Source organism: Palaemon carinicauda, unplaced genomic scaffold (assembly GCF_036898095.1).
Source record: "Palaemon carinicauda isolate YSFRI2023 unplaced genomic scaffold, ASM3689809v2 scaffold24, whole genome shotgun sequence".
NCBI lineage: Eukaryota > Metazoa > Arthropoda > Malacostraca > Decapoda > Palaemonidae > Palaemon > Palaemon carinicauda.
Window position 1 is genome coordinate 16,384 of NW_027170031.1, and position 16,599 is coordinate 32,982.

Sequence of the window (16,599 nt, forward strand, 5' to 3'; positions counted from 1 at the left end):
TCTAGTATATCTTACAGATATATATTACTTATATATGCAACCAGCATCAAATTTGTATATTACAGTCAAATTACAGTTCAATTTTAGAAAATAAAAATGAAAAAGGTTTAGAAAATTTCTTATATAGTCTACATTTTATATTTATATATATCAGAGCCTCTATTCTAATATATCTCACAGATATATATTATTTATATATGCATACAGCATCAAATTTGTATATTACAGTCAAATTACAGAATAATTTTAGAAAATAAAATTGTTTAGAAATTTTTTTATATACAGTAGTCTACATTTTTATATTTACATATATCAGAGCCTCTATTCTAATATATCTCACAGATATATATTATTTATATATGCATGCACCATCAAATTTGTATATTACAGCGTAATTACAGATTAATTCTAGAAAATAAAAAGTTTTTTGATTTAGAAAATCCAAAATCCTGCTCGAAATCTTAAAGCAGAAGAAGACTAGCGCGGCAGAGCCTTGTGTTTACAATCGTAAACAAATAGTGACTTAGTGTCTGGTGGTCATCAATTTGTCTTATTTTAAGGTATATTATTAATAATTTTAACGTTATTTCATATCTTATATATCAGCAGGATAACTGTGAGCAATCTGGGAGATTAATTTGTTGAATATAAATTGTAAATATGAGTTAAAAGTGTCTAGAAAGACGCCAGTTTAGATTGTCGAGAGGAAAATACTGGTTAAGCCATAGTGACTTAGTGTCTGGTGGTCAGCGATTTATCTTATTTTAAGGTATATTATTAATATTTTTAACGTTATTTCCTATCTTATATATCAGCAGGATAACTGTGAGCAATCTGGGAGAATAATTTGTTGAATATAATTGGTAAATATGAGGTAAAAGTGTCTAGAAAGACGCCAGTTTAAATTGTCTATTGGAAACATTGAGAGGTAATTACTGGTTAAGCCAGTCGTAATTTAACTATAAATTCATATTATTACGTATAAAATATCTTATGTAAATACTATTTTAGATAATTATAAACAATATTTCTCCCAATAGAATATATTTTATAAGATATATTTTCGGCGGGTCAAAGGGCTGTCCCCATAAACTACAAAGTTGACCTTTCCCTAACCTAACATTTCATGATAATTATCCTAGAAGTATCAAATTTCACTATGAATGACGTGTCCCTAAAAACTACAAACTTAACTGAAGCCTTAATATGTAGATTGACGGGACAGTATTAAATTGTAAAACTGAACGTTTCTTAGACTGGGATGACACAGGCTCTATCTATCGGGAAAGTTGGAAACTAAGCAGTTAAAGCAGGAGCTACCCGTGACTTGCGTTCGGACTGTGCTGAACTTAGAAAATATTGCCGTGATAAAGGTAAATTATGATATTATTCAAAATGATAAAATAGCATCATATTATGGTATGTTAGATCATTGTAAAGAACATCTTCCCCATAAGGAAAAACGATTTGGGTAGTAATAAGAAAGATATCGCCCTGTCCCCAAAAACTACAGACACCCCATAATGTCTTTTATTATATATATTTTGTTAAAATGTTTAGATATAATGACTTGTTAAAATTCCGTGTCACTTCACTCACGTATGTAGTGCGAACGATAACATTAGCAACTTTATCAATGATATCAATGATACACAGCGTTACCAACGTTATGGTGGCATTGCTAACATTGCGATAATATTATCATGTATATTTTAAAGAATGTTTCTGTATACCCTTCACACAATATATAAAAAGGTACAAAAAGGGTACAGAACCTAACAAACCCACCTAACCTAACCTAGAAGTTCCCAGGTCACAAACCCAATATAATGTCGTTTGTTATATATATCATTTGTTCCATAACTGAAATACAAACCACTCTGTTTAAGATCAGATCAGATTCAGGTTGAGGCTTTGCCTTTTCAACGGCGCCTCTGTGTCTTTTAGTTTTGTGTGTTCCTTATTTTCACTAGTTTTCTATTTTCATCCGCATTTGTTGTAGTACTCTTTTCTTATTTTCAATATTTTCTTCACAAAAAAGGAATTTTCCAACTGTTTGTGCACTATCTTCTTCGTATGGTTGTTGGAGCTCAATTGCTTTTTATTCTTATATCACTAAACTGTGGACAATATAACATGAAGTGGTTAGCATTTTCTTCTACATCACAGAATACACAGTTTATATTTCCATCTTGGTGTCTGTTTTTTATATTCAAGCCCAGTGAGTTTGTCCTTGCTCTGGATAATAAAATTGACGAAAATGTGTTGTCATACACTTCCTCCTCCTTGATTTCACTTTTCCAGTTTTTATACAAAATTAGACTCTCCTTGCACTCCATTTCACTCTTCCATTTGCTTGTGTCCCATTCTCTTGTTCTCTTTTTTATGTCCTCTTTCGTACGTCTCTTGACTTCTCTCATCACCAACCCACATTCCTCAGCATACTTCTTCACATGCATCCACCACTTCCTCTCTTTTTCTTCCATATCATTGACTATTGCTGATAGTAAGTCCTTTTCTCCCTTATAGGCTAAATGCTATTAAGGTACCTCAGCTTTCCATCTATTACCCTTGTTTTCATAGCAGATGCTCCTAAATCCCCTCTCAAGGCTACAATTGCTGTATTCTTCACACCCCCTAACATCCTTCTATACACTCCATTCTCTATTCTTTGCAACTTTTCTATTTCCGTTTCCGTTAAGTTAATTACGTTTGTTCCATATAATACAGAAGGTAGTGCTACACTTTTCCAGTATGCTTTCCCTATCATTATCTTATTACAACTTTTTTCTATGTAAGATTAGTTAGCTTTTGCACCTTAACCATCATTTCACTTTTCTGTGTTTTGAACATATTCCTACTATCATCTACCTTGATACCTAGGTATTTAATATTGCTTACTACTCTTATTCCCTCTATATTATCTGGTTTCTCCTACATATTATATATAAGTACGCTGCTTTTGTCTAAACCACACTGCTTTCCTATATCTATCACTTTCCTTATGTTCAATCCAGCATCCTCTATATTCTCAGCAAGCACTAGGACATCATCAGCAAAAAATAATACTACAGTACTAGCTTTATAATATCATTTTTAAAACCATTACCTTCCTTTTCTACTTGTTTTATAATCTGATAAGTAATTAATTTGAATAATGTTGTAGAGCCAGTACAGCCTTGCTTTATTCCACTTCTCACTTAGGTTAGGGAAAGGTCGTTACAATGCGTCGTCCGCTGAAGCCACGGCCAAGTTAATCGGTCGTAAAATTTCCTCCAAGCATTGTTTCCTGCCTGACTATAATAACACCCGTTGGGCGGCGGGCTGATTGGCTATCCGCTGGTGGCGCAAGCTTGAACAGTTATCAATGTTAGGACTTATGTTTTCGCTAATTCCAACAATGTAATTTTTAACCTCTTATTGAGATTGTTATTTCATTGTGACACGTCCTGAAATTATGTCGAATACTAATTTGTTATATATACAACCAAAGGTTAGGTTAGCCAACACCCCCCTACATGACCCGAGATTGACCTGGAGTCGACCCTTTCCAACTCTAACCGCCGTAATGGATAGACGTGTTGCGCATAGTTACTCTTTGAGCGATGTTGTTGAGTTTATCACTCATATTGATCAAATTGATTCGTTGAAGAAAATAAGGTATTTACACCTACGGGACTTTACTCGAGTTGCCCCAAATTTTTTCATTATTTATTTCGAAAAGGGCTCTTAGGTGATTTTAGGGGTCCATGTGAGAAGTGTAAGATTGGTGGCGCAAGAACCCGAGGATTTTGGTTTTAGCGACATTGAATATTAACCCTTTCGCCCCCAAAGGTCGTACCGGTACATTCTTGCAAAACACTGTTATTTACATGTTTTTGATAACTTTATGAGAAACTTCAGGCATTTTCAAAAGAATGAGACCAACCTGACCTCTATGACAAAAATTAAGGCTGTTAGAGCAATTTAAAAAAAATATATAGCAAAATGTGCTCAAAATTTAACCTTTTGGTGGGGGTAAAACGGTTAAGGTAAGCCTGAGTAACTTTTTTACTATGACAATGTGGTTAAGATATAATTTTGGGTGCTGCCCATCCCTTTTTTTTGGTGTAGGAGAGAGACTTACGAAGTGGGTCCGGGGGCTTGCCCCCGAGTAGGGGTAGTGACCTGGGAACTACTAGGTTCGGTTAGGTTGGGTTTGTGGGATTCGTATGTTAGCGACAGTGGTTGGGGGGTCGCAGGGGGCGTTAGCCCCCCGGTTAGGTCACGAGGAAGGTAAGGATATGGCTTGTAGGCCAGGTTAGGAGGGGAATTTTGGGTTAGTTGTCCATTTTTCTCGCACGTTTCCGACATCCATGACCAGAGTGGTCCTAGTATGTAGTTGTTGGGACAAGCATTTACAAAACTAGTGACTTTAACATTACAGTATTTCATTCCGTGATTATTCCCGTGAAAAAGAGTCGATTTCGGACTATTTTTTACTCGATTTTCGGCCGGTCCAAGGGCTGTCCCCATGAATTACAAAGGCTCTGACATGGCTAGGTGGTGTTCTCTGCAAGCAGGGGTTTCCTGTCCATTGTTATACAAAGGCTCCAGTGTATGGTATGCGGAACTAACACCAATTATTCACGTATAGTCAGTCCTCTGTCATTGTTGGGGCTTTGGTAACTTAAGACCTTTGCGAAGAGCGAAAAATCACGTAATATTTAGCTCTAGGATGAGTCTACACGTAAACCGCTAAAATAGCTGACCACTGTCTATGCTCGGTCGACTAACACCCTGAAGTAACTGTAATACATTGTTTTCACATGGTTTCTATCATGGTATGTTAGTTCATATCAATTTACAAAGGTAACTGTGTATTACAATGCATGGACACTACTTTACTGTTAAGGCAAGATGACTCAATTCGTACAAGGCAAGACAACTCGATGCCTAAGCGGCATTCCTACAAAGCAAGATGACTTAACTCCTAAGCGGCTTTCCTACAAGTCTCAATGACTCGATGCTTATACTGCTTTCCTACATGACAAGACAACTCAACGTTAAAGCGGCTTTCCTACAAAGCACAACGACTCGACACCTACGTGGCTTTCCTACAAGGCAAGACAAATCAACGCCTAAGCAGCATTCCTACAAGGCAAGATGACTCAATGCCTAAGCGTCTTTCCTACAAGGCACAACGATTCAACGCCTATGCGGCTTTCCTACAAGGCAAGACGACTCGACGCCTAAGCGGCTTTCCTAGAAGACAAGGCAACTCGACGCCTAAGCGGCTTCATTACAAGGCAAGACAATTCGACGCCTAAGAGGCTTTCCTAGAAGACAAGACAACTCGACGCCTAAGAGGCTTTCCTAGAAGACAAGACAACTCGACGCCTAAGAGGCTTTCCCAGAAGACGAGGCAACTCGACGCCTAAGCGGCTTCATTACAAGGCAAGACAACTCGACGCCTAAGAGGCTTTCCCAGAAGACGAGGCAACTCGACGCCTAAGCGGCTTCATTACAAGGCAAGACAACTCGACGCCTAAGAGGCTTTCCCAGAAGACGAGGCAACTCGACGCCTAAGCGGCTTCATTACAAGGCAAGACAACTCGACGCCTAAGAGGCTTTCCCAGAAGACGAGGCAACTCGACGCCTAAGCGGCTTCATTACAAGGCAAGACAATTCGACGCCTAAGAGGCTTTCCTAGAAGACAAGACAACTCGACGCCTAAGAGGCTTTCCTAGAAGACAAGACAACTCGACGCCTAAGAGGCTTTCCCAGAAGACGAGGCAACTCGACGCCTAAGCGGCTTCATTACAAGGCAAGACAACTCGACGCCTAAGAGGCTTTCCCAGAAGACGAGGCAACTCGACGCCTAAGCGGCTTCATTACAAGGCAAGACAACTCGACGCCTAAGAGGCTTTCCCAGAAGACGAGGCAACTCGACGCCTAAGCGGCTTCATTACAAGGCAAGACAACTCGACGCCTAAGAGGCTTTCCCAGAAGACGAGGCAACTCGACGCCTAAGCGGCTTCATTACAAGGCAAGACAACTCGACGCCTAAGAGGCTTTCCCAGAAGACAAGACAACTCGACGCCTAAGAGGCTTTCCTAGAAGACAAGGCAACTCGACGCCTAAGCGGCTTCATTACAAGGCAAGACAACTCGACGCCTAAGAGGCTTTCCCAGAAGACAAGACAACTCGACGCCAAAGAGGCTTTCCTAGAAGACGAGGCAACTCGACGCCTAAGCGGCTTCATTACAAGGCAAGACAACTCGACGCCTAAGAGGCTTTCCCAGAAGACGAGGCAACTCGACGCCTAAGCGGCTTCATTACAAGGCAAGACAACTCGACGCCTAAGAGGCTTTCCTAGAAGACAAGACAACTCGACGCCTAAGAGGCTTTCCTAGAAGACGAGGCAACTCGACGCCTAAGCGGCTTCATTACAAGGCAAGACAACTCGACGCCTAAGAGGCTTTCCTAGAAGACAAGACAACTCGACGCCTAAGAGGCTTTCCTAGAAGACAAGACAACTCGACGCCTAAGAGGCTTTCCTAGAAGACAAGACAACTCGACGCCTAAGAGGCTTTCCTAGAAGACGAGGCAACTCGACGCCTAAGCGGCTTCATTACAAGGCAAGACAACTCGACGCCTAAGAGGCTTTCCTAGAAGACAAGACAACTCGACGCCTAAAAGGCTTTCCTAGAAGACAAGACAACTCGACGCCTAAGAGGCTTTCCCAGAAGACAAGGCAACTCGACGCCTAAGCGGCTTCATTACAAGGCAAGACAACTCGACGCCTAAGAGGCTTTCCTAGAAGACAAGACAACTCGACGCCTAAAAGGCTTTCCTAGAAGACAAGACAACTCGACGCCTAAGAGGCTTTCCCAGAAGACAAGGCAACTCGACGCCTAAGCGGCTTCATTACAAGGCAAGACAACTCGACGCCTAAGAGGCTTTCCCAGAAGACGAGGCAACTCGACGCCGAAGCGGCTTCATTACAAGGCAAGACAACTCGACGCCTAAGAGGCTTTCCTAGAAGACAAGACAACTCGACGCCTAAGAGGCTTTCCTAGAAGACAAGACAACTCGACGCCTAAGAGGCTTTCCTAGAAGACGAGGCAACTCGACGCCTAAGCGGCTTCATTACAAGGCAAGACAACTCGACGCCTAAGAGGCTTTCCTAGAAGACAAGACAACTCGATGCCTAAGAGGCTTTCCCAGAAGACGAGGCAACTCGACGCCTAAGCGGCTTCATTACTAGGCAAGACAACTCGACGCCTAAGAGGCTTTCCCAGAAGACAAGGCAACTCGACGCCTAAGCGGCTTCATTACAAGGCAAGACAACTCGACGCCTAAGAGGCTTTCCTAGAAGACAAGACAACTCGACGCCTAAGAGGCTTTCCCAGAAGACGAGGCAACTCGACGCCTAAGCGGCTTCATTACAAGGCAAGACAATTCGACGCCTAAGAGGCTTTCCCAGAAGACGAGGCAACTCGACGCCTAAGCGGCTTCATTACAAGGCAAGACAACTCGACGCCTAAGAGGCTTTCCTAGAAGACAAGACAACTCGACGCCTAAGAGGCTTTCCCAGAAGACGAGGCAACTCGACGCCTAAGCGGCTTCATTACAAGGCAAGACAACTCGACGCCTAAGAGGCTTTCCTAGAAGACAAGACAACTCGACGCCTAAGAGGCTTTCCCAGAAGACGAGGCAACTCGACGCCTAAGCGGCTTCATTACAAGGCAAGACAACTCGACGCCTAAGAGGCTTTCATAGAAGACGAGGCAACTCGACGCCTAAGAGGCTTTCATAGAAGACGAGGCAACTCGACGCCTAAGCGGCTTCATTACAAGGCAAGACAACTCGACGCCTAAGAGGCTTTCCCAGAAGACGAGGCAACTCGACGCCTAAGCGGCTTCATTACAAGGCAAGACAACTCGACGCCTAAGAGGCTTTCCCAGAAGACGAGGCAACTCGACGCCTAAGCGGCTTCATTACAAGGCAAGACAACTCGACGCCTAAGAGGCTTTCCCAGAAGACGAGGCAACTCGACGCCTAAGCGGCTTCATTACAAGGCAAGACAACTCGACGCCTAAGAGGCTGTCCCAGAAGACGAGGCAACTCGACGCCTAAGCGGCTTCATTACAAGGCAAGACAACTCGACGCCTAAGAGGCTGTCCCAGAAGACGAGGCAACTCGACGCCTAAGCGGCTTCATTACAAGGCAAGACAACTCGACGCCTAAGAGGCTGTCCCAGAAGACGAGGCAACTCGACGCCTAAGCGGCTTCATTACAAGGCAAGACAACTCGACGCCTAAGAGGCTGTCCCAGAAGACGAGGCAACTCGACGCCTAAGCGGCTTCATTACAAGGCAAGACAACTCGACGCCTAAGAGGCTGTCCCAGAAGACGAGGCAACTCGACGCCTAAGCGGCTTCATTACAAGGCAAGACAACTCGACGCCTAAGAGGCTTTCCTAGAAGACAAGACAACTCGACGCCTAAGAGGCTTTCCTAGAAGACGAGGCAACTCGACGCCTAAGCGGCTTCATTACAAGGCAAGACAACTCGACGCCTAAGAGGCTTTCCTAGAAGACAAGACAACTCGACGCCTAAGAGGCTTTCCTAGAAGACAAGACAACTCGACGCCTAAGAGGCTTTCCTAGAAGACAAGACAACTCGACGCCTAAGAGGCTTTCCTAGAAGACGAGGCAACTCGACGCCTAAGCGGCTTCATTACAAGGCAAGACAACTCGACGCCTAAGAGGCTTTCCTAGAAGACAAGACAACTCGACGCCTAAAAGGCTTTCCTAGAAGACAAGACAACTCGACGCCTAAGAGGCTTTCCCAGAAGACAAGGCAACTCGACGCCTAAGCGGCTTCATTACAAGGCAAGACAACTCGACGCCTAAGAGGCTTTCCTAGAAGACAAGACAACTCGACGCCTAAAAGGCTTTCCTAGAAGACAAGACAACTCGACGCCTAAGAGGCTTTCCCAGAAGACAAGGCAACTCGACGCCTAAGCGGCTTCATTACAAGGCAAGACAACTCGACGCCTAAGAGGCTTTCCCAGAAGACGAGGCAACTCGACGCCTAAGCGGCTTCATTACAAGGCAAGACAACTCGACGCCTAAGAGGCTTTCCTAGAAGACAAGACAACTCGACGCCTAAGAGGCTTTCCTAGAAGACAAGACAACTCGACGCCTAAGAGGCTTTCCTAGAAGACGAGGCAACTCGACGCCTAAGCGGCTTCATTACAAGGCAAGACAACTCGACGCCTAAGAGGCTTTCCTAGAAGACAAGACAACTCGATGCCTAAGAGGCTTTCCCAGAAGACGAGGCAACTCGACGCCTAAGCGGCTTCATTACTAGGCAAGACAACTCGACGCCTAAGAGGCTTTCCCAGAAGACAAGGCAACTCGACGCCTAAGCGGCTTCATTACAAGGCAAGACAACTCGACGCCTAAGAGGCTTTCCTAGAAGACAAGACAACTCGACGCCTAAGAGGCTTTCCCAGAAGACGAGGCAACTCGACGCCTAAGCGGCTTCATTACAAGGCAAGACAATTCGACGCCTAAGAGGCTTTCCCAGAAGACGAGGCAACTCGACGCCTAAGCGGCTTCATTACAAGGCAAGACAACTCGACGCCTAAGAGGCTTTCCTAGAAGACAAGACAACTCGACGCCTAAGAGGCTTTCCCAGAAGACGAGGCAACTCGACGCCTAAGCGGCTTCATTACAAGGCAAGACAACTCGACGCCTAAGAGGCTTTCCTAGAAGACAAGACAACTCGACGCCTAAGAGGCTTTCCCAGAAGACGAGGCAACTCGACGCCTAAGCGGCTTCATTACAAGGCAAGACAACTCGACGCCTAAGAGGCTTTCATAGAAGACGAGGCAACTCGACGCCTAAGCGGCTTCATTACAAGGCAAGACAACTCGACGCCTAAGAGGCTTTCCCAGAAGACGAGGCAACTCGACGCCTAAGCGGCTTCATTACAAGGCAAGACAACTCGACGCCTAAGAGGCTTTCCCAGAAGACGAGGCAACTCGACGCCTAAGCGGCTTCATTACAAGGCAAGACAACTCGACGCCTAAGAGGCTTTCCCAGAAGACGAGGCAACTCGACGCCTAAGCGGCTTCATTACAAGGCAAGACAACTCGACGCCTAAGAGGCTTTCCCAGAAGACGAGGCAACTCGACGCCTAAGCGGCTTCATTACAAGGCAAGACAACTCGACGCCTAAGAGGCTTTCCCAGAAGACGAGGCAACTCGACGCCTAAGAGGCTTTCCCAGAAGACGAGGCAACTCGACGCCTAAGCGGCTTCATTACAAGGCAAGACAACTCGGCGCCTAAGAGGATTTCCCAGAAGACGAGGCAACTCGACGCCTAAGCGGCTTCATTACAAGGCAAGACAACCCGACGCCTAAGAGGCTTTCCCAGAAGACGAGGCAACTCGACGCCTAAGCGGCTTCATTACAAGGCAAGACAACCCGACGCCTAAGAGGCTTTCCCAGAAGACGAGGCAACTCGACGCCTAAGCGGCTTCATTACAAGGCAAGACAACCCGACGCCTAAGAGGCTTTCCCAGAAGACGAGGCAACTCGACGCCTAAGCGGCTTCATTACAAGGCAAGACAACCCGACGCCTAAGAGGCTTTCCCAGAAGACGAGGCAACTCGACGCCTAAGCGGCTTCATTACAAGGCAAGACAACCCGACGCCTAAGAGGCTTTCCCAGAAGACGAGGCAACTCGACGCCTAAGCGGCTTCATTACAAGGCAAGACAACCCGACGCCTAAGAGGCTTTCCCAGAAGACGAGGCAACTCGACGCCTAAGCGGCTTCATTACAAGGCAAGACAACCCGACGCCTAAGAGGCTTTCCCAGAAGACGAGACAACTCGACGCCTAAGCGGCTTGTTTACAAGGCAAGACAACTCGACGCCTAAGAGGCTTTCCCAGAAGACGAGACAACTCGACGCCTAAGCGGCTTCATTACAAGGCAAGACAACTCGACGCCTAAGAGGCTTTCCCAGAAGACAAGACAACTCGACGCCTAAGAGGCTTTCCCAGAAGACGAGGCAACTCGACGCCTAAGCGGCTTCATTACAAGGCAAGACAACTCGACGCCTAAGAGGCTTTCCCAGAAGACGAGGCAACTCGACGCCTAAGCGGCTTCATTACAAGGCAAGACAACTCGACGCCTAAGAGGCTTTCCCAGAAGACGAGGCAACTCGACGCCTAAGCGGCTTCATTACAAGGCAAGACAACTCGACGCCTAAGAGGCTTTCCCAGAAGACGAGGCAACTCGACGCCTAAGCGGCTTCATTACAAGGCAAGACAACTCGACGCCTAAGAGGCTTTCCCAGAAGACGAGACAACTCGACGCCTAAGAGGCTTTCCTAGAAGACGAGGCAACTCGACGCCTAAGCGGCTTCATTACAAGGCGAGACAATTCGACGCCTAAGAGGCTTTCCCAGAAGACGAGGCAACTCGACGCCTAAGCGGCTTCATTACAAGGCGAGACAACTCGACGCCTAAGAGGCTTTCCCAGAAGACGAGGCAACTCGACGCCTAAGCGGCTTCATTACAAGGCGAGACAACTCGACGCCTAAGAGGCTTTCCCAGAAGACGAGGCAACTCGACGCCTAAGCGGCTTCATTACAAGGCGAGACAACTCGACGCCTAAGAGGCTTTCCCAGAAGACGAGGCAACTCGACGCCTAAGCGGCTTCATTACAAGGCGAGACAACTCGACGCCTAAGAGGCTTTCCCAGAAGACGAGGCAACTCGACGCCTAAGCGGCTTCATTACAAGGCGAGACAACTCGACGCCTAAGAGGCTTTCCCAGAAGACGAGACAACTCGACGCCTAAGCGGCTTCATTACAAGGCGAGACAACTCGACGCCTAAGAGGCTTTCCTAGAAGACAAGACAACTCGACGCCTAAGAGGCTTTCCCAGAAGACGAGGCAACTCGACGCCTAAGCGGCTTCATTACAAGGCAAGACAACTCGACGCCTAAGAGGCTTTCCCAGAAGACGAGGCAACTCGACGCCTAAGCGGCTTCATTACAAGGCAAGACAACTCGACGCCTAAGAGGCTTTCCCAGAAGACGAGGCAACTCGACGCCTAAGCGGCTTCATTACAAGGCAAGACAACTCGACGCCTAAGAGGCTTTCCCAGAAGACGAGGCAACTCGACGCCTAAGCGGCTTCATTACAAGGCAAGACAACTCGACGCCTAAGAGGCTTTCCCAGAAGACGAGGCAACTCGACGCCTAAGAGGCGTTCCTAGAAGACGAGGCAACTCGACGCCTAAGCGGCTTCATTACAAGGCAAGACAACTCGACGCCTGAGAGGCTTTCCCAGAAGACGAGGCAACTCGACGCCTAAGCGGCTTCATTACAAGGCAAGACAACTCGACGCCTGAGAGGCTTTCCCAGAAGACGAGGCAACTCGACGCCTAAGCGGCTTCATTACAAGGCAAGACAACTCGACGCCTGAGAGGCTTTCCCAGAAGACGAGGCAACTCGACGCCTAAGCGGCTTCATTACAAGGCAAGACAACTCGACGCCTGAGAGGCTTTCCCAGAAGACGAGGCAACTCGACGCCTAAGCGGCTTCATTACAAGGCAAGACAACTCGACGCCTGAGAGGCTTTCCCAGAAGACGAGGCAACTCGACGCCTAAGCGGCTTCATTACAAGGCAAGACAACTCGACGCCTGAGAGGCTTTCCCAGAAGACGAGGCAACTCGACGCCTAAGCGGCTTCATTACAAGGCAAGACAACTCGACGCCTGAGAGGCTTTCCCAGAAGACGAGGCAACTCGACGCCTAAGCGGCTTCATTACAAGGCAAGACAACTCGACGCCTGAGAGGCTTTCCCAGAAGACGAGGCAACTCGACGCCTAAGCGGCTTCATTACAAGGCAAGACAACTCGACGCCTGAGAGGCTTTCCCAGAAGACGAGGCAACTCGACGCCTAAGCGCTTTCCCAGAAGACGAGGCAACTCGACGCCTAAGCGGCTTCATTGCAAGGCTAGACAACTCGACGCCTAAGAGGCTTTCCCAGAAGACGAGGCAACTCGACGCCTAAGCGGCTTCATTGCAAGGCAAGACAACTCGACGCCTAAGAGGCTTTCCCAGAAGACGAGGCAACTCGACGCCTAAGCGGCTTCATTGCAAGGCAAGACAACTCGACGCCTAAGAGGCTTTCCCAGAAGACGAGGCAACTCGACGCCTAAGCGGCTTCATTGCAAGGCAAGACAACTCGACGCCTAAGAGGCTTTCCTAGAAGACAAGACAACTCGACGCCTAAGAGGCTTTCCTAGAAGACAAGACAACTCGACGCCTAAGAGGCTTCATTACAAGGCAAGACAACTCGACGCCTAAGAGGCTTTCCCAGAAGACGAGGCAACTCGACGCCTAAGCGGCTTCATTACAAGGCAAGACAACTCGACGCCTAAGAGGCTTTCCTAGAAGACAAGACAACTCGACGCCTAAGAGGCTTTCCTAGAAGACGAGACAACTCAACGCCTAAGAGGCTTCATTACAAGGCAAGACAACTCGACGCCTAAGAGGCTTTCCCAGAAGACGAGGCAACTCGACGCCTAAGCGGCTTCATTACAAGGCAAGACAACTCGACGCCTAAGAGGCTTTCCCAGAAGACGAGGCAACTCGACGCCTAAGCGGCTTCATTACAAGGCAAGACAACTCGACGCCTAAGAGGCTTTCCCAGAAGACGAGGCAACTCGACGCCTAAGCGGCTTCATTACAAGGCAAGACAACTCGACGCCTAAAAGGCTTTCCCAGAAGACGAGGCAACTCGACGCCTAAGCGGCTTCATTACAAGGCAAGACAACTCGACGCCTAAGAGGCTTTCCCAGAAGACAAGACAACTCGACGCCTGAGAGGCTTTCCCAGAAGACGAGGCAACTCGACGCCTAAGCGGCTTCATTACAAGGCAAGACAGCTCGACGCCTGAGAGGCTTTCCCAGAAGACGAGGCAACTCGACGCCTAAGCGGCTTCATTACAAGGCAAGACAGCTCGACGCCTGAGAGGCTTTCCCAGAAGACGAGGCAACTCGACGCCTAAGCGGCTTCATTACAAGGCAAGACAGCTCGACGCCTGAGAGGCTTTCCCAGAAGACGAGGCAACTCGACGCCTAAGCGGCTTCATTACAAGGCAAGACAGCTCGACGCCTGAGAGGCTTTCCCAGAAGACGAGGCAACTCGACGCCTAAGCGGCTTCATTACAAGGCAAGACAGCTCGACGCCTGAGAGGCTTTCCCAGAAGACGAGGCAACTCGACGCCTAAGCGGCTTCATTACAAGGCAAGACAGCTCGACGCCTGAGAGGCTTTCCCAGAAGACGAGGCAACTCGACGCCTAAGCGGCTTCATTACAAGGCAAGACAGCTCGACGCCTGAGAGGCTTTCCCAGAAGACGAGGCAACTCGACGCCTAAGCGGCTTCATTACAAGGCAAGACAACTCGACGCCTGAGAGGCTTTCCCAGAAGACGAGGCAACTCGACGCCTAAGCGGCTTCATTACAAGGCAAGACAACTCGACGGCCGAGAGGCTTTCCCAGAAGACGAGGCAACTCGACGCCTAAGCGGCTTCATTACAAGGCAAGACAACTCGACGGCCGAGAGGCTTTCCCAGAAGACGAGGCAACTCGACGCCTAAGCGGCTTCATTACAAGGCAAGACAACTCGACGGCCGAGAGGCTTTCCCAGAAGACGAGGCAACTCGACGCCTAAGCGGCTTCATTACAAGGCAAGACAACTCGACGGCCGAGAGGCTTTCCCAGAAGACGAGGCAACTCGACGCCTAAGAGGCTTTCCCAGAAGACGAGGCCACTCGACGCCTAAGCGGCTTCATTGCAAGGCAAGACAACTCGACGCCTAAGAGGCTTTCCCAGAAGACGAGGCCACTCGACGCCTAAGCGGCTTCATTGCAAGGCAAGACAACTCGACGCCTAAGAGGCTTTCCCAGAAGACGAGGCAACTCGACGCCTAAGCGGCTTCATTGCAAGGCAAGACAACTCGACGCCTAAGAGGCTTTCCCAGAAGACGAGGCAACTCGACGCCTAAGCGGCTTCATTGCAAGGCAAGACAACTCAACGCCTAAGAGGCTTTCCTAGAAGACAAGACAACTCGACGCCTAAGAGGCTTTCCTAGAAGACAAGACAACTCGACGCCTAAGAGGCTTCATTACAAGGCAAGACAACTCGACGCCTAAGAGGCTTTCCCAGAAGACGAGGCAACTCGACGCCTAAGCGGCTTCTTTACAAGGCAAGACAACTCGACGCCTAAGAGGCTTTCCTAGAAGACAAGACAACTCGACGCCTAAGAGGCTTTCCTAGAAGACGAGACAACTCGACGCCTAAGAGGCTTCATTACAAGGCAAGACAACTCGACGCCTGAGAGGCTTTCCCAGAAGACGAGGCAACTCGACGCCTAAGCGGCTTCATTACAAGGCAAGACAACTCGACGCCTGAGAGGCTTTCCCAGAAGACGAGGCAACTCGACGCCTAAGCGGCTTCATTACAAGGCAAGACAACTCGACGCCTGAGAGGCTTTCCCAGAAGACGAGGCAACTCGACGCCTAAGCGGCTTCATTACAAGGCAAGACAACTCGACGCCTGAGAGGCTTTCCCAGAAGACGAGGCAACTCGACGCCTAAGCGGCTTCATTACAAGGCAAGACAACTCGACGCCTGAGAGGCTTTCCCAGAAGACGAGGCAACTCGACGCCTAAGCGGCTTCATTACAAGGCAAGACAACTCGACGCCTGAGAGGCTTTCCCAGAAGACGAGGCAACTCGACGCCTAAGCGGCTTCATTACAAGGCAAGACAACTCGACGCCTGAGAGGCTTTCCCAGAAGACGAGGCAACTCGACGCCTAAGCGGCTTCATTACAAGGCAAGACAACTCGACGCCTGAGAGGCTTTCCCAGAAGACGAGGCAACTCGACGCCTAAGCGGCTTCATTACAAGGCAAGACAACTCGACGCCTGAGAGGCTTTCCCAGAAGACGAGGCAACTCGACGCCTAAGCGGCTTCATTACAAGGCAAGACAACTCGACGCCTAAGAGGCTTTCCCAGAAGACGAGGCAACTCGACGCCTAAGCGGCTTCATTACAAGGCAAGACAACTCGACGCCTAAAAGGCTTTCCCAGAAGACGAGGCAACTCGACGCCTAAGCGGCTTCATTACAAGGCAAGACAACTCGACGCCTAAGAGGCTTTCCCAGAAGACAAGACAACTCGACGCCTAAGAGGCTTTCCTAGAAGACGAGGCAACTCGACGCCTAAGCGGCTTCATTACAAGGCAAGACAACTCGACGCCTAAGAGGCTTTCCCAGAAGACGAGGCAACTCGACGCCTAAGCGGCTTCATTACAAAGCAAGACAACTCGACGCCTAAGAGGCTTTCCCAGAAGACGAGGCAACTCGACGCCTAAGCGGCTTCATTACAAGGCAATACAACTCGACGCCTAAGAGGCTTGCCCAGAAAACGAGGCAACTCGACGCCTAAGCGGCTTCATTACAAGGCAAGACAACTCGACGCCTAAGAGGCTTTCCCAGAAGACAAGACAACTCGACGCCTAAGAGGCT

General features: G+C 48.1%; 1 protein-coding gene across 4 annotated transcripts in view; it reads left to right on the forward strand.

The window, feature by feature from the left end:
• The first annotated feature begins 498 nt into the window (after positions 1–498).
• The window catches only part of LOC137636142 (WD repeat-containing protein 55 homolog), a 161,460-nt gene continuing 145,359 nt past the window's right edge, over positions 499–16,599 (forward strand). For all 4 annotated transcript variants that reach the window (XM_068368548.1, XM_068368549.1, XM_068368551.1 and 1 more), the window contains exon 1: positions 499–560. The gene's annotated coding sequence lies outside the window, so the exon portion shown is untranslated. The remainder of the gene's footprint in view (positions 561–16,599) is intronic.